Source organism: Falco naumanni, chromosome 7, assembly GCF_017639655.2.
Source record: "Falco naumanni isolate bFalNau1 chromosome 7, bFalNau1.pat, whole genome shotgun sequence".
In the NCBI taxonomy this organism is placed as follows: Eukaryota; Metazoa; Chordata; class Aves; order Falconiformes; family Falconidae; genus Falco; species Falco naumanni.
The window spans coordinates 32,120,392-32,139,412 of record NC_054060.1 but is presented as its reverse complement, the minus strand read 5'-3'; the positions used below and the strand labels follow the sequence as shown (position 1 = coordinate 32,139,412).

At 40.9% G+C, this 19,021-nt stretch overlaps 1 long non-coding RNA gene across 1 annotated transcript in view; it reads right to left on the bottom strand.

The window, feature by feature from the left end:
- Positions 1-4,489: 4,489 nt before the first annotated feature.
- Positions 4,490-19,021, bottom strand: part of LOC121090926 — a 19,229-nt gene continuing 4,697 nt past the window's right edge. Inside the window, exons 2-4 of the long non-coding RNA XR_005828770.1 lie at positions 13,268-15,936; positions 11,459-13,154; positions 4,490-9,897 (exon numbers count right to left, since the gene is read on the bottom strand). This is a non-coding gene — a long non-coding RNA (uncharacterized LOC121090926). The remainder of the gene's footprint in view (positions 9,898-11,458; positions 13,155-13,267; positions 15,937-19,021) is intronic.

Below are 19,021 nucleotides of genomic sequence, written 5' to 3'. Positions count from 1 at the left end.
TCCTGTTTCTATGCCTCTGCCTTATTAAACACTGGCTTTCTGATATAAAATTCAAGGTTATTATATGGTTCTCTAATTGATGTTGGAGTGCACAGGATGGTGTGGGTCTTCTTACCCACACTGATCTGTTTCCTTTCATGACAGGCAGCTCCACCAAGCCTTGGCAGAGGAGAGGCATTAGTAGGGTATCGCCACGCCCAAAGTTGCTGGTGCAAACCCAGACATAAGTGGTCAAACAGCCCACAGACAGTTCAGCAGGAAGACTATAATGAGTTTACTGACAAGAAAAGGGATAAACCTTCAAGTAAAATCCCAGACAAGGATTTAAAGGCTCGCAACAGAGACATGATCAGTTCTTTGCCTGGATGCACCCAGGATTGTCTGCATGTACTTACCCAACTCTTCTGTGGGGAGAAGCCTTCCTGGAGCGTCTTCACTGACTCTCACTCAGCAGGCTTACTTCCACTGACAGGAATGGAGTTGCCTCTGCATACACCATTATTGAATTTGGCCCAGTGACCTGTCGCGGTACTGCAGCAGAGTAGTTTTGATCCCATACATGCATTGAGAGCAATGGGATGTTTTGCCTGATAAAAGGATGCAGGAGTGGCCCTTAGTTTCTTTGTAACTCCTGACTCTAAAGAACAGTGAGGCCTCTCTTTAGCATAAACACCATTTGTATCCAGGCTTGTTGCATACATCCCCTGTAAAATACAAAACGAAAGCTTAGAGCCTGAAGAACACAGATCTGCTACACAGGCCTCACTTTTGCAACTGTCCCCTGGGCTGAACTGTGAATGCAGGAGTCTTTGTCTATTGCCTTCTTATTTAATTTTGTATAAAGTTGATCATCAAAAAAAAAGCAAACAAAACTTTGAATCTCCCCGTCTGTGCATGCATGCAGACATTTTAAAAGTACTAGTACCACACCATTTCAATAGCTTTTGCCTGCAAAGTGTCACACTTTCCATCTACCATTTAATTCCTCTAAATGGATGTTACTCTTCTTCCCATTATGGATCTCCATTGCTTCTTTGAAAGGTTATTTGCATAAAAGGAGCTGAATAATTGATAGAGGATGTGAGCAAGAGCTAGCACACAGCTTGGAAGGGGTTTGCTGGTAATCCCAGTGAGTCCAACACATAGCTCATAGCTCGTTTAATGGGATGGAAACTGACAGGGTTTCCTTGTACCTCTGCTACAGAACTCATCGCTGCTGCATGACCTCCTTGTACTTAGCTACTTTTCTTGTTGATCTCGCTGCTCTTTTCCTCCATTAACGGGAGAATTCTTAAAGGAAGTGATACAGTATGCTACAATTTGTGTTCACCACGTACACCATCAAATACTACCGCAGTTGAGGTCTGACAGGCTTATTCTATGGCTTTTCTAAAATAAAAAAGGAACAAAAATCTTAAGTGGATCACATTATTAAAGGCAAAGTCTGGGAACAGCTTTCATTTACAGGTTTGATCTTGAATTCAAACGTGAGTTTGATCTTGGGGTTAGGTAGGGTTGGGGTTTTTCCATATTAAGATTTTTTGTTGTTGGAAAATGTCTGTTAAAACTGTAAAATTCACAGTATGCAGATTTTTTGCAACTGTTCTGTAACAGAAGTCTTACAGTGGAAGTCTCCTGCGTTTTAGATGTCTCCACTTAGTGAGATGACTGTCAGAATAGATATCTGTATTTCTGGAAAGAGAAAAAGCCATATCTTGTAAATAAAATATGTTTGGTTGTCTGAAAAATCATCTAAAAAGAAGAAAAACTATTTTATTTTGGTTTTATAGAGCTTTCCACAGTTCTTAAGTATATATTTTTTAATAAGCAGCAGTATTAGGAGTGCCTGGAAACAGCTGGAACAATTAGTATTTTGTTCGGTGAGGAGCTGTCTCAGCTGCTCTGACAAGGAAGCTGCCATTTTCAATGTAATCACTTTTGATTCTAAAGCACTTGCTTTGCTTTTAACTTTGTGCAAATCCCTCTTGATATTTCTCTTTTTAAAGCAGATGCATTTCCATATGTCCATAGAAGTTTCCCTGACAATTCAGCATGCTGTTCAGATGACTTCCCTTGTTCCTGTCGGGCGATTTGTGAAATGAGGCTGCTTTGTTTATTAAGTATACATGTACATAATGTAAAACATACTTAATATCCTCAACCACTGCACAGATGTTTTTGTGCTGAAAGGACACTCAAAGTTTCACTGATTTAATTAACCTTTCTTTTTCTCCCATTTGTAAAGCATCTTTCCTTTGTAAAGCAATTTATTAAGAACTCCTCCTATTCCTGATAAATATGTTATTCCATAGTTCAAGTGTTACTCTTAAAAAGAAGTAGTTTTCAGTATTCGTTGAAGAGAGACATTTGAGAATAAAAAGATATTTTTTAAAAAACAAAATCATGAAAATAACTGATCCAGATACTTCTGTTCATTCTGTCATTTTCTCTCTTCAAAGCTGTGCTTGATGTTTTCTGGGGAAAAGGCTTTCTGCAGCAAAAAGCTACTGCATGGCATATTTTGTTAATGTTGCAATATTTTATTCCTAGACATGTTTTACATACGCTTTTTCTAGTCTTATTAAAATAGGGAGCAAACAAATATATATCAGTAGCATTTTTAAATTTCAGTTCTTATTCCTTCCCATCAATTTGGCTGAAAACAGGTATTTGCAAACACTGGTAGCCTAATTTCTTATGGCCTTTCATTTTTTATGAAGTGTTTTCAAAAGACTTCAATCAACCTTAATGGTGCGGTTTTAGTTAAGGAAACAGAATAGAGAGAAGTCAATTTAAGCTCCCCAATGAACAAGTGTGTACAGAAAAAAAGCCATAAATGGGTTTAGAAAACAGAGCCAGTACAAGCAAAATGCAGTGAGCAGAGCGCTCAGGGAAGCCAAGATATAATGGAAAGAGTAAAATACTGCAGAGCTTTTTAAACTATATACAATTGGAACAATGGACTGGACCCAGACATCTATGTTAAACTGTTAGAAGATAGGTGAAAAGCAAGCTGCAATTCTGTAACTGGGGCTAGAGAATACTAGAATGGAAGGGCTTAAAGCTGAAGCAAATGAATGTGGGGTAGTTTAGCAGCATAGAAATCAAGTCAAAATTGGCATATTTCACTGTTTAATGTACCATGTGAAGAACCATCTCCTGGCTTTCTGTATGAAAGGACTATCAGTACCAGCCTCCTTAATGAAGCTGCTTTTATGCCACCTGTGAAATAATAATACCTTTTTTTTGCACACCTATTTTTACCAAAATACTTTAAAAGCATTGGGTAATTAAGTAACGTAGCCTTTGTGAGAATACATTATATATCTGCAAAATACATAAACCAGAAATACACCTGGGAAACTAGTACCCAGTGATTGTTTAATTGTCTCCCATTATTTAAACATGGCATTAATAATACATATAACATATTTTTCCAAAGCATCACAACCTCACTGGTAAAAGGGGAACTACATAAATATTAAAAATCCAAAGGCTAAAATAATTCAGTCTTGCTAAACCAGATTGATGCATGCTCTCGGTTGTCTGGACCCCACCACTTCTTTGAAACAAACTACTATACAGGTTACCAGCGATTAATATCACTTGTATCTTAGCATATCAGTTTATACTTTGCTTTTATGCATGCTTACAGTTGAGTGCAATTGTTTGTAATGTCTGCCTTACAGTATCATTCAATCCATTTGGGTAGCTTAATGCAAAGATTTCGTAATGTACACAGGGATGAGTAGCACTAAGGCAACGAATCTAGTACTCATTATTCTTTTAACGGGAATGTCAACAAGAAGAATTAGAGAGGAAATCGTTGTAACTCTAAAAGAACATCTGACTAACCACTACAGATGACATGTTTTTTCCCTTTTTATCCTCTTCATGATCCATAAAGCAGGATTTTTCCAAAACAATTAATTTGGTTGCCAAACCCTTCTTAATTCTAAGGAGATTTAAAACTCATCTACTTGGAGTCTGTCTCATGGAGCTAGACCCACAACCGGATTACAAGCTATTCCATCATATGGCTGTTGTTAGCCCAGTTGCTGCTATGTGGTACATAATCGGACTGTTAAAGAAAAAAAAAAAAAAGAAGGAAGACATAGAAACCTCCAAGTATTTGTAACAATAAGCCCACTGCCACCTCTGCATTTTATTATTTGTTACTTTCTCTTCAAACTATGGGCTCAGCAGCCTGAGAGAAAAAGTTTCCAAAACCAACTTCTTCCGAGTCACCTTGATATACAGTCTCCAAAATAAACATTAGTGCTCTAAATGAAACAAGCCAATCGACAGCAACGGGCATTCCAATCCTACAGCAAAACTGTAGGAGGTTTAAGTTAGTAAAATGGCTCTTCTTTGTGTCTAGTGTTGGAGAGCATATGGCAAATTTCCACTTAACAAGAACCTTGGTTTGCAACACAAACTTAAGTCCCCTGTTAATTCTCTTAATTATTGTATGTGTGTGTGCTTGTGTGCACACAAGTCTGTGTGTTGTTTTGTTTCTTTAGAGAGAATCGGTGACCTTAAAAATGCCGATGCAGATTTAAATCCAGAATCACCCCTTTGTAACATCACTGAGGTAGAGCTGGGGTCACGGTAATGGTTTTATTCGCTCTGCTGGTGGTGCACAATGTTCTGTGCTTGACCTTTGCAAGCCAAGATAGGGCCAACAGTGAGATAATGTCTACACTGACAGTTGTGGTCTTGGGCCTCTGATGGTGCAAATCAGAGCCCTCCTGAATATAACACAACCACCGTCTAGCCTTTGTGGGTATTACCTTCATGTGGGAAGTACAGTGGCTGTGGAAAATGGAGTAGTGTTCCAAAGTCTTGTCCTGAGATGGCACTAGAAGCCTTCATGGATCAGCTGGTTTTGATATACATCCCATTAGAAGTCCTCAGATTAGAATTTCACCCTAAAGTATAAACAATTCAATTGTTCTGCTGGCATACTCATACCCTTCATGTTCCCTTAATGTATTTATTTTATTTCATGTATTGTAGGCATAAAATTATTACGAAGCTTTTAAATGTAATCTGTAGAAGCCCAAAAAGTGCAGCTGCATGCCCATCTCAATGCCAAATTAATGGGAACTGGTTGTCTCTGATAGAAGAACAAAGGTCTTAGGCAAGTGCATTAATGGAAAGGTGTTTCTTCTTCCATGAACTTTAAAAAGTTACGTAATATACTAGTATCCATTAAAGGTGCTGCTTTAAATTTTTTCTTTGACATCAAAATACACTCCCAGTATGTTATTTTGTAATTGCCACACGTGCAGCCCCACTCAGATCCCACAACATTAATCTAGTCACATGCATGCATGAGAACAAAAGTTTCAGATAAATAATATACTCCTTTCTTCTGCAAAGAGCAACAATGGGGGTGTCTGTTTGTGTGACTTCTGTTATCATCCCAGTGCACCCAAAGAGATAAGCCCAGCAATAAACCGGTACTCTCAATTTGTAATAGTTTTCTGATTTAGCAAATCTAAAGCAGTTCAAAAAACTAGAAATTTGTGCCCTTTATCAGTCCCTTCGCTCATCCTGTCCCTTTCTAACCCAGTTTGTGACTGGACATGATATTGACTGCACTGGATATTGTCTCCTCTTTTTGTGTGTGTGTTGGCCTTTTATGACTCATATTCCCTGGTTAAATATAAACTGAGTTCACAACAAGAGTAACACAAACAAGAGCAACACAAACAAGAGCAGCCCGGAATGACTCTAGACCTGACTGCCCAATAGGCGTCAACACTGGCAAAATACATGGCGCGACCCAGGAATCTGAAAGAACGAATGAATGAATTACAGAAAATGGAGTAGAAGTGGCATTTGAAATGCAGTTTGGACTGATTATTGGAAGACAGAATATATTACAGTCTGGATAGAGTATCTGCCCAGGAAAACCCTGTCCATTTTGCAAATGGAAGGGGTGATATATTGTAAGGGTATCAAAGGGATGCTGATGCACACGAGGACCAATCATTCAAATTCCTATATAGCAGCCCCATTTTTACTTAAGAGTTGAATCATTTAATTTAACCATTTAAAGTTTGGTGTGCTAGGAAATAAACTGCTTGAAGATAAATATTTAAATTCATATAGATTCTTCTAAACGATTTTCTTCAAAAACAAAATGCACTGGCATCAAATTTCCACCTTTGGGTTTCAGTTTTCCAGCTTAATAGTAAAAGTCCAATTTTATCCTGTCTAGTAAATGCTACCCTTGTCCCAGGAAAGGAGTCGTCCCATAGTGTCCCTACCCTGATGCTGATTCTCTCTGGAGAGGAAGGCTGAAGTGTGAGTTTATGATTCATTCCAGCTTCCAAATCCAAGGTGAGATTTCTCCTCCCCATCTCTACAAGCAGCTTTGGCAATTCCTCTGCTGCGCTGCTTAGCAGTGTATGACTGTTTTGCCCTGCTGCAGAGAAACACGGGGAAACTCTTTCACCAGTTCTCATCTTCACTCTTTCCAGGGCTCAGAGGGAACATCCCTTATTCAATTTCTCCTTTCTGCGCAGCTCAAGCCAACTTTACCAACATTACAATACCCCTTCCTACTGATTTGTTCAGTATGTTAGGTCTTCTAGAACAAAATTGTGGCATTTCCTAAACCAGAAACTGTTTTTAAAACACTCAGGCTGGCCAGCTCTTTGGAACCTTCCAGTTGGGAATGCTGCCTTCAGAATCCACGCTTGATGCTCCTGCACAGTCTATGTGTTGCTCCCCAATCTGTCCATCTGTCTGCGTGGCATGTCGCCAGCTCTTAAGTTGGCCTGATCTTTATCCGGGGTACCAAAGCAACACGGATTTGGACTGACAGTCTCAGTAACTGCAAGTGTCACTGCTTCTGCTAGAAGTCCCTCTGCAGTGACAGCGTTGCTTTCCTTGCTAGACTGCTTTCTCAGGTTGGTATTTCACTCCCATTGGCCTTTTGTCTTTCAGAAAACAGAGTGATATTAATGCAGAGCCATAGAGTTACTAGTGAACACAAAATAATAAACATTGTGGGTTTATATACATCATTTTTCTGTACATAAATATGTTCCTTCCAGTTAGGAGTTACATATTTGAGGTACAAGAAAACATAAGAAAAATTTAACTGTTGTATAATGCAGAAACAAAGTCACAAAACTCCCATTGGGCTTCTCGTGACAAGAATTTGCCCCCAAATGTAAATTTGCTAGAACTGTTTTAAAACAAGCAGGTTAGGACCCAGCTTTGCAATCATTAGTAGAGTAGTGCCATGCGCCAAGGAAGTCCCACTGAAATTTTAAGATTTCTACTGGAGATGTTGTCCGTCACAATTCTGGGTACTGGGTTAAGGTTCCGAGAGCAGCGAGTGTAGTCTTGCAGCATTTTTCTCTCTTGTGTTGTTCCATATGTGAATGATCTCACCGAACTTGCTTTCTGACACCACACTAGGAAAGGCTTCTTGTTCAGGTCATCACATTCATAAATAACTTCTACAGTCCTGGCTCCGAAGCTGCCCGTTTCCATTACAGATTCCTCTTAATTTCAGTGGGCATATTTGCTCTCACAAATCAACAAGCATTGCCTTTTTTTTTTCCCCAGAGATCTGGGTAGCTTGTGTACTGGGTTGAAGACAGCAAGTACAAGGTCGTTATTGTAACTGTAATTTATCTGTCAATTGTTATATAGCAAAACATAAAAGTTTAAATCTTTAATCTAGAAATAATTGATTTAGATTGTTTTCTCAAATGACCCGGTTTATGCAGAACTGATTATATCTGGGTAGAGATCTTATACTAACTTTCTATTAATTAGCATTATAATTGAACATTTACATTTAGAGCCTTTTTCATTAAAAAACCACCAAACAAGCCTCTTTAAAAGAAAAAACAGTGCCTTATGCAAAGAAGACAGGAAGATGAAATTGATACTTCCTTGGGAAAGCTGCTGCCAGGCAAAGCTTGGGTCTTGCATCACTTCTATGCATGCAGGACAGCCCCTCCATCTTCCCGGTTTTCACAGCAGTGAGCAGAGCAGTCAGGGCTGGCTGAGGGAAGGTTCGCTGGGCACCTCGTGGGCAGCCAGCTGAAGCCCCCGGTCTCCGTGTCGCTCAGCACTCCGATGCTGAGCCGCCGCTCTCTCCCTGGCAGGCAGCCCGAGGTGAAGGCTGGGCAGCGAGTGGCACTGGGCTTCCTCAGGGTTCAGAGGAAACACAGCCACAGGCATCCAGCTGAGCATGGCACAACCGGGCAGCACCTCTAGCACTTGTCCCTGCTCTCAACACCTCATCCCACCCCTCTGGTTTGTGCTTGGGATAAATTTTTTTTTTTTGGAAGTAAACTGTCTTGCTTATGCATAAAAAAGCACTGATATTCCAGTAAGGGACTTAATTTGTTTTCTTCATCTTAACTTCCCCATTACTTTTTATCCATAACCAAGAGGATGAACACCAGCAAAAGTTACTGTATTACACAAATGACATGTAGATAAGCATTTGCACCAGGGGAAACTTAGTTACTTAAATCAGTATTCAAGCAAATTTAAAAATTAAGGTACTTGTTTCTAGGCATATTATGCCAAACCAAAACAGCTACAAGAGCTCTGAAAGCTCATTGTATTCCTGTCTTTGCAAAGGCGGCCACAAAAGTGAGACCCCTTCAGCATGTCAGGAAATTTCTGAATCGCATACTGAAACATTTCCATACTTACCAGAAAGTTCTTGAAAGAAGTATCACCCAGGGGCTGTGCATTCTGTATAGGGTTATAATTAGACATGGATAATTATTTCCAAATTTTCCTGGTTTGATTCTTTCCATTTTTATGGGGTTTGGGATTTTTTTAGCTTGCTTGTATTTTCTGTTCTTTTATTACTATAGAGGCTCTCTGAGATTCTTCATCAGATTAAGCTTTAAATGAAAACATATGCATAATATAGTGCACAGTTTCTCTACTGTGCAGAGAAACAACATGAAATCTGCAGCAGAGTGCCATCCTAAACTACCCTCATACTTAAGCTGCTGTTCAGGCTCTGTCAGTCTTCTTCAGGGGCAGTAATAACATTATAATGGGACTGCAAAACAAAACTGTCAAATTCTTTTCAAGACAATCTTCCAGGCTCATCAGCATAGACAATCATTCCTTTCACTCTGGAGTAATAGAAAGATTTTAAGCAATATCTTTTGATTTGAGTTGGACTTGAAAAATGACATAGCTGGGGGCCTTATTTGAAATGCAACAAGACTGAAATGTAAAGCGCAATTTCCCATGCAGTCTGCAGAGAGAATGAGGCACTTGTCCCAGTTCTCTTAATTGTCTCTGATTGCTGTTTGTGTAGCACAGTCACTTCCTCGTCTTCAAAATCACCTTCAAGGGCTCCAACATTTTTCACTTCACTGTCTTAAATCAAGAAGGGCCAAACACCCACCCATTCAACCATTATGGCTCTTATGTTATTTATGTGGTTTATGCTATTAGGCTTTAAAATTTTGTTTATTTAATTGGCCTTAACAAGTACTTAAGTAACAGGTTTGAGGACACATCAGTGGGACTTGGCACATGTTGATTAAGGTGTGCTTAACCTGACAGTTAATATTTTGTACCATTTTCCCAGCAGCCATTACTGTTTTGGAAGAAGTGCTAATTTTCCAAAAATGGTTAGAGCTTGATTGTTAGGTTGGTTCTTTATTCACATGGCTTCATTATTTTGTTGGCGCTGCTCTGTGAGAGATGAAGTAGTGCTATTATTTCTACTTCCAATTCCTTTCAGTCTCTTGCAATCATTTAGGGACATGTGTGACATTACTCAGATAGGCAATTCCATTTGTCTTCAGTGAGACTGGGCAGATAAATGCACCCTGTAAAACAAGCTGCTCACCTTCAGGAGTGACCACCGTATTTTCTGACATAGACCTGGGGAATTAAATGAGAAACAGTAAAAAACATGGTCTTATGTCCCACCAAATCTTCTTGTTTAAGGAAGCAGCTGTCATTCACAAGAGAAGGTCTGCCAGCTGGAAGCCATAGAGCCTCTCTCATTTTTTGGGATGCCTGAAGCAGCCAGGTAGTTAAAGCAGGGAATGGTAAGGTACTGGAAATTGCCAAGAAAGGTTAAGGGTGAGTGGAAGCCAGAAAGGCCACTTGGACCTCTAAAACTAAAAAGTGTTTTGTTCTGTGGCTGGAGTATTAGAAGCTGGTACTCCCAAGTTATCCAACACAGCAGAAGTCCAACTTAGGTTTTTACATCAAATTATTAATGAAAGTCAGCAGGAGCTGGAGATAAACTATTCATTCTGTGCATATCTATGTGAAAGGACCTCTCGGGAGAGATCCTCAAGGTCCTGCCAAGAAAACAAGTGGAAACATTTTAAGAATGGGAGGAAACATTCATAATTGAAGTCACCAACAGCGTATTTTGATTAGTTAATTCTACCAGAATAAAGATGCCACCTTTCCTTAGATGAGTGGGTGGCACAAAGGGGAGCAGAGGAGGGTATGAGGGCTGGAAGAAATGTGATTATCACCCCAGCGTATTCCACCAGCCTGCTTTTAAACGTGACACTACTGGACCTCTGTGGCCCCAATGCTCTCGACACCTTGACCGGACCAGAAAGTACCCAGATATACCTGCCTCCTCTCTCCTTCATTTCTTCCCTAGTTATCAAGATATAGTACTTGTCATCACAAGTATCTGCTTCTCACGGAGATGCACCTAAACCAACACCTCCTACAACTTCATGCTTATCCACAGAGCGGTCTCATCCACGACCATGTATTGAGCAGACTCAGATTCCCTAACAGCACAGTCTCAAATGAAAGGCGGGACTGTAGACAAAAGCTGACTTTCTTCACTGAAGAAATAGAAAGTTGAAATACTGATTGAATGTTGTCTTACTTTCCATGACTTGTTATTACTCAATTATCATAGCGATTTTGTCCGGTCATGGATCTGAATGTGCTGCATATGGTTCCTGCCCCGAGGAGCTAACAACAACAGAGCAAGAGATCACAGATGGGCAGAGCCCCACAGACCACAGGGAAGGAAACAATCAAATAAGCCATGTTAGCATGTGTTCAGGGGGACTCAGAACACCTGCACTTTCATCTTAAAGAAAATAAGACTCCAGTAATATTAAAGGCAGTGCCAGTTTTGGACCATTTAAGCTAACTTTTTTCCCCCACAAAAAGAAAATTAATGCCACATAAAATGTGAATTCTCTTTAAAGCTCCTAGTCTAGCAACAGGGAAAGGGAATAAAGATTGTTTTTAAAATGAAAGCTTTTCCTTTAAATACAGCATTCAAAATGAAAAGTATTAACTGTTTTTCATTCTTTATCTTTAACAACATGTTAAGGGGTTTCTTAGCAGTACTTGTGACAACGGCAGTAAGTCAGGGTTAACTTGGCAGAAACCCCAAACTACATTTAGCTGTTCCCTATTGTAACCGTGAACAAAGGTTTTATTAACATCTTACCCCTTGTTGGGCCCAAGAGTCCCTCTTTTCAACACAACAGGAGCTTTGAGTCTTCAATTTGCAGCTCTGTGGAAGGGATTTATGCTTTCAGATTCAGCATGTTGTTCTGCATTTGTTTACATTTATTTTCCAACTGTCCCCATCAAAAGTTATGTATGAGAAGCAGAGATGTTATTTTTAAAAAAAATTTATCCATTACATGCACAAAATCAACACATGAAGAGCCTTCTGAAGTCCAAAACTGAGCTGCCCATAAAAGACAGAGTGGAGGAGGGGCTGTAGTTCACAAAGTCTGCCATCTATAATAGCAGCAGAGGAAAGTCAGAGCAAAAAAACCCTTCACTGAGAAAATCTTGCTCCCCAGGTGCCTCCTGGTTCAGATGCCTCAGAAAATCACAGCTGCCGTGCTATCGGCTGGGCTATCAGCTATCAGGAGGAGAAAAGGTGTCATACCACTTGCTAAGACAACCAAGTAGAGTTGCATTCATCGCCCTACTGTGTTGGTGAGCCTCATGGGCGCACAGGCTCTGGGTGCAATACCTCTGCAGGGTGCCACAGCCTCCACTTGCCTTCAGAACAAGTCCAGATCAAGCACTCTGTGCTCACTTAGTTTGAGGAGTATATTGTAAAAGAAACAGAGGTTTTGGTCAAATGGATGCAACAGACTTCTCAGTGACTCTTGCTGTCGGGGCACTGGGTCTGAAAGGACTCAGGCTTCAACAAAATAAAACCAGAAGTTTCCTTCTGTGTCTATTCTCCTGAAAACCCCATACCAGCATTGAACGGGATCAGATAGAAACAGCCTGGAATGACTCAGCAGGATCTTGTGAGAAGGGGACCATGGAGGCCGCAGTTAAATATATCCTACGCAGCAGTAAGGGAAACTGCAAATAAACCAGCGCACACCCATAGCATGCTCATCTCTTGAGCAGGATGTCCTCACCCCAAATAGTCAGCATCAACCCTACCCCAGTCCTAAACAGAAGTGATTAACTCACTGACTCTTGAGGACCCACCATATTACCAATCCTTGCTCCTTGTTGGATTTTAAATGAGGCATTTTTTGAATGACAATCTGCTGTCACCTGGCAAGAGGTATTTAAGACTAAACATCTAAAGTCCCTTTTAAAGGGAAACCTACAGTCTGCAGTCTTCCACAGTGAGGTGGTGATCACATCCAAGGCATTTGGCTTCTTCCAAGCAGGAGGCACAGGCATCTCACTCACAGACCCTCCATCTGACCTGAGCACAAAGGTTAGCCTTCCTGATACGGCAAGGTTTCCTAATCCACTTCAGCATCCAAACATCAGCACTTCCCGATGCATTTTGTGCTCAGCTTCAATGACACAAGAGCATGTTGTGGGAAACATTTTCCATTCCTTCATGTGAACAGAGCAATGATCCCTTGGTTCACACTTTAGGCAAACGTGCCTCTGTGGCTTCAGAGCACTGCAAAGAAGGATCCCCTGTGCTTTGTGTCCTTTGGAGTACTTGATCTCATGGAAAAGCTGGAGACAAAGAGATTGGTGTGCATTTTTAAATGGCAATCCAAAAAAAAAGCCATAGTAAATTTGATTTGTTTTCAAAGCAAACAGCAGCTTCTTCACCAGGGTCTGTTTCCAATTTGTGTTCCTGCTGCCATAAAATAGCAATGAACCGGGCAGCTCTCCTACCTCGAGGGGGCACCACAAGACAGCTGAAAAAAGTAATGGACACAAGCTTTACCTCAGGCACCAAATATTCCTGTCATGAGGATGTTCAATTACAGTAATTAGCAATAATCACATAAGCAACTGGAGCTTTCCTTACCTTCCTTCACCCCTCTGAAGAATGGAATCTGCTTCATTAAAACCTCTACTTCCTTCTTAATCCCAGGGACCCTTTCATGGGTGCTTCCTTGAGAGACCTGGGGACCTGGATTCACCGCCATGGCTTCCCAGTGCTGCTGCCAAGGTGCCAGGTCAGTGTGTTACACACTGAAGGAAAAAACATATTGTCATGAATCACCCGACTTCAAAATGTAAATTTTGAAACAGGGGAAAAAAAAAAAAAGTCTTACATGTTAACAGGACCTATTAAACATACTGGAGCCTATCATTAGTATGACTGCCACTACATTTTCTGTAACAACTCTGACCTACTTACACAAGATGAGCTCTGTCTATGAAGCAGGATTTGGATATTTTTTTTTTTAAATAATTATGTTTTCCTTCCTACCACCCGGTATCCAACAAACTTAGCCTAACTGTCGCTGCACAAGCAAGCTATCAGGCTGCAACAAGGCTTTACCATTGGTCAGAATCTACTGTCCATGCTGTTTCTCCTTCCCCCATCCAGCCACCCCTTCTCTCCCACCTCCAGGGTTCTCAGGCTCTCTGCTTCCTTTACTCCTCTTAGAGTTCTTTCTCTTCAGTGCTATTTAACTACTTAGCAATAATAAGCCACAGCTGCTATTATCCAAATCAGCCAACCCACCACCCTTGAAGCCAGCCCACAGCTGTATTTTATCAATGTTAATTAACCTGCCTTCATTCCTCTACAATTCCTCTCCAACTAACAGTACCTGATTTGCAGGGGGAAAGCTGAAGTTAGCAGATTTACTGGAGGTCAGATGAAACCACATTTTAAAACAATTTTCCACTTTTTTAGTCTGGAGGCATCTCAATCCAGTAATTTAAACACCAGGCCATTCTTCACCCTCTGAATAGAAGCGTCCAAGCAGGGAGGTACGGGGCACTGTACTTGCAGGGCGTGCAGGCAGCAAGGCAGCCCCAGGCAAGGCACGGTGCTATGTCCAGCCATGCAAGGAATGGAGCTGAGGGGTTAATACCTGCAGCCCAGATTTCTGGGAACCCAAAGAGATTCACACTACCATGCCACAAAGACCCTACACCCTGACCTGTTCCAACAGTGAAGTTAGGAGTGAGCAGATTAAATATAAAAAATTAATTTTAGCAATATTTCTACTTCCTTTCTTTGCAGCATCCACTTTATAATGTTGTTATTTTGGCTGCATGCCTTCTTGAAAAATCTAAGTTTTAGTGCTATTGATAAATTTGCATCATAAAACCTGAAGGAAACCAAAGACATTTCAAACCAAAGAAGTAAATTAAAAAAACAAGTGAACTATGTTTATCTGTTTAAAATTACTCAGTGAGTTTGGGGTAAAGAAAGGTAGCTAGAAGGTTTTGAATGTGCTTAAATTTCTCGGTGGGGATGAAAAACAGGCCTGGGTACTCCTGACCTCCAAATGGGTTGAAAATACAGGCTGCCTCCAACACAAAGGCATATGCATTATTGGCTCCCCAGAAACCAAGATTATGCTCTGAATGCCTTAATGCACTGTCTGAGCCATCCATTGTAGACCAGAAAGTCTGGATTCAAGGTAGGGCCCAAAGTAACAAATCTTCACAGTTGGGTGTAAATCCATGTTGTGAATCAGTGACCATCTAGTGGGAACAGCAAAAGCAAAGGAAGAAACCTGGAGCTCTATCAGACTGCTCCATGAGGCTCTAGGTCCTTTCTATGCCCAAAATAACAGGCAACATCATAAAGGTAAAGAAAAAATTGGACATATTCAGGACATTTGGTAATCTGGTGGTGATTCCAGTTGGTGACATTTCACAGCCAGCATTTTGCTGTACTTTGTGTACTTGGGAAACAACATCGACACTCTGCTTCCTCACTATAGGTGAGCTGAGGGCAGAGGTGGTGTGGCCTTGTTGTTGGAAAGAACAACCTTACAGAAAAAACATAGTATACAGAGGAAACCATGAATTTCAGTTATATAAATATACAGAAAATAAGTTGTTCATTCATAACCAAGACAATTACATTTACACACATGTATTTTTGGGCAGAGTTGCTGTCATTAAAACAGAAAAGCTATAAATACATGATTTTAGGACTCAAATTACAACCCAGAGAATTAAATAACTGCAGCGCTTCTTTTCTGTGTAGACTTAAAAAGCTAATCATTGTATGCATTGCTTTTGTCTTTGTTTCAGATTTCTGACAGCCTCCAGAGCTCAGACATGGTCTTACAAATGTGAGGGCTGTGAGTTAAAAAATTAGACAACTAACAATGTGTGGATTTTGTGGGAACTTCAGATACTTGAATCTCCATCCCTCCAGCTCTATCCCATGTGGTTCTTTTTATAAAGACTTAGAACAAACAGCAATCTCGTCAAGTTCAACCAAGAGAATTGCAAAGTCCTGCACCCAGAGATGAACAGCCCTAAGTACCAGTACAGGCTGAGGTCAGCCAGTTGGAAAGCAGACTTGCAAGAAAGGCCTTGGGCATCCTGGTGGACAACAATCTGACCATGAGCCAGCAAGGTGACCTTGCAGCAAAGAAGGCCAACAACCTCCAGGGCTGCATTAGGAAAAGCATCTCCAGCAGGCCAAGGGAAGTGATCCTTCTCCTCTCTTCAGCATCAGTGAGGTCACATCTGCAGTGCTGGGTCCAGTCCTGGGCTCTGTAGTACAAAAGAGACAGAGACATCCTGGAATGAGTCCAACAAAGGGCCACAGTGATGGTTAAGGGACTGGAGAATGTGTCATATGAGGAGAGATTGAAGGAGCTGGGTCTGTTTAGTCTGGAGAAGCTCAGAATAATCTTATCTATGTATATAAACACCTGATGTGAAGAGGTAAGAAGACAGAGCCAGACTCTTGGTGAGAAGACAAGAGGCAATGGACATGCATTGAAATACAAGAAATTCCATTTAAACATAACTTTTTACTGGGAGGGAGGTCAAACACTGGAACAGGTTGCCCAGAGAGGTTGTACAGTCTCTGACCTTGGAGATACTAAAAATCTGACAGGACACAGCCCTGAGCAACCAGCTCTTGGTTGGCCCTGCTCTGAGCAGGGCTTGGACTAGACAACCTCCAGCGGTCCCTTCCAACCTCAGCGCTTCTGTGACTCTGTGACTTGCCTAGGCAGTTTTTTTCCACGTTATTGATGTGTTTTGCGACAGGAAGAGCAACAAGCTGTATCAACAAACTCTTGCCACTGGAAAAGCTGAATTAATTGCTAGAATCACACCAGCCAGCTGGAGTGAATGTGAGTTTCTGTTCAAAGGCCTGCCAATGTAAACATTATTGTTGCAGAATCTGAGCTCTAGCCGCGGGCTATATGCCAGATTTCTTAATGTGCCGCAAGAACACAGACATCGTTAGCCACAGTATTAGCACCCTGATAAAAGCTGTATGTGATAGCGATGGGAGGGGCTGGCTGGAATGGTGGTTGAGCCTGTGCCTCAGGCTCTGCTGTACCGAAAGGGGCACGAATGACTTAGCCCAGACAGAAAGTCATGCTGTGACAAACACATGCCAGATAAAGGAAAGAACTATGAAGATGTTACAGAGCACCCAACAGAGAGGCCTGGGAGAGCTGACCTTTTTTGTACTCTGCGGGAAAACTGTCAGCAATCCCCAGATCCTCCTGCCCATTTCTAGTCTTCCACCCAGCCCCTGCATGCGAAGCATTTAATGAACATTCACTTAAGCATCGTGCTATTCCATGACTGTAGGTGTAGTAGGAGTAATGGCCAGGCACCAGAGCAGAAAGAGGTATGGGATAAGCAAGACTGAGTACTACTGGGAAGGGTGGGCTGGCAGTCTGTGTACTTACTGTGGCAGGAGAGGGAGAGGACAAAAAGGGCAGTTAACTCACTCTGCGTGGCACAAAGGGCATGGAGGCCTGTGTGGTGAGGGACAGCCAGATCGCTGTGCAGCCATTCCCCACCACTATTCCACCCGCCGTGTCCAGCCTCACAGCCTGGTATGGGGCACTGTCTGAGCACGAGTGCTGTAGTTACCTGAGCCTCGGGGTGGAATCATCCAAACCTCTTTGTGAATGGAAAACAGGAATGGAGAGAGAACGGTCCTTCCTTTCCATTTCCTGGTAAAAGGATGAGCTGCTTGGTTGAGATAAGGGAGAATGCATTGCAAACCTTGCCTGTTTGGCAGAGGGCTTCGTTAACCTCAAGTTCCTGGGTTTCAGGCGTAATGATTTCAGAAAAAGCAATGTAAATAGAAGTCCTGAAGACAGAAAACTGAGAAGCAATACTTCTCCAATCTCAATTCTTCAGCCTAGTTTTTAAGTCCATCACATAAGTCGGGGTAGGAGGTCTGCCTAATTATTTATGGAGCATTTGCAAATGAAAATGCCATTCTAAAGTGTTGCCAGCAAGTGTTATCCCAAAGTAATAGGGGTAGTAATTAGATGTAAAATAAATGTAAAAACAAAAGTCATAAAATGTAATTTTAGGCCAGTAGTGTGGTTTGTTACAGCAATAACTGGAAGTTATTTTAATGTGGATATAGTTGTAGGTTTTATAGATTTAATTGCAATGCTTGTCTGCCTCCTTCTATATCGATGACATGATATGAAACAAACGAGCTAGAGATAAGGAATGACTTGTTTTGAAAAATTATTGCACATTTTTAATCAAGTTTGACATGGTTATTTAAGTAACCACGTTCAGAAACAAAGTTAATCATCAGGCTGGCTTTATTTTTCATTTTGTAATATATTATGCCTCTAAATGTTGAACTACAATTTATTTCTAACCATACCAGTGTTTTTGTTGTACACTCAAGAATTAACATCTGAGAAAGGACATCCTCTCCATTTTTTTACTGCTCAAGCAATTCTCGCTTTCAACCATGTTATTCTTTACTCTGTGCTTTCTTGTCCTTTTTTGCACATCAGATGTTTGTCATTGCCATCCTCCAAATTGCAAATACAGCCTGTTTATTTCTCATATCCAAAACAGGAGCACAAGAATAAGAATAAAGGTTGACTAAGACAAGCATAATTGTTATTCAGTAGAAAATCCCCCAAGATCCAAACCTAGGGAAGTTTGGAAGTATATATTTAATCTAAAATATGCTAGTATTTCCATTGCCTTTGAAAGAATATGTTTTATGTTAAGGCTTATACAGAAATTCTCATATTTCAATTATGCACAGGCTAAAGAACATCACGGGATAGAGGTCTGACCACTCTGCAAGCTGATCAGACCTACTACGCTAAATGCAACCCTCTTTGTCTTTCAGAAACTAAATTCCTTTATTGTCTTTACACTGTATTAGACTCAAACTTCAATTTAAGATTCAAAATGGATACTAGAAATATGACATACATATTAAGTGAAATTTCAGATGTAAGGTTTTCTAATTTGCAAAACCAGCTTTGCTGGAAGTGATTCATTCTTAGCAGATTACCTGTGACAAGTCAGAATTTCACTGATAAGCCTCTCAAATACTCCAGCTTCTGTTCAGAGGAGTATCAAAAAACTCATCATGCCCAGTCCTTGATGAAGAACAAGAATTCAATACAAACTGAAAAGAGGCAGTGCTGGGAGAGGTTCTGACATTCAGAAAGGGTAGGAGGATAAAAGAGAGAGAAAAATGACAGACTCAGTCTGCACCATTACTAAAATTAGATCATTTCTTTTGTTCTCCTGAACCTTCTGCTCTATTTGCCAGGAATCATATTAGCAACAGAAACTGTGAGAATCTGTCCAACCTTATTAGAGAAGCCGGACACAA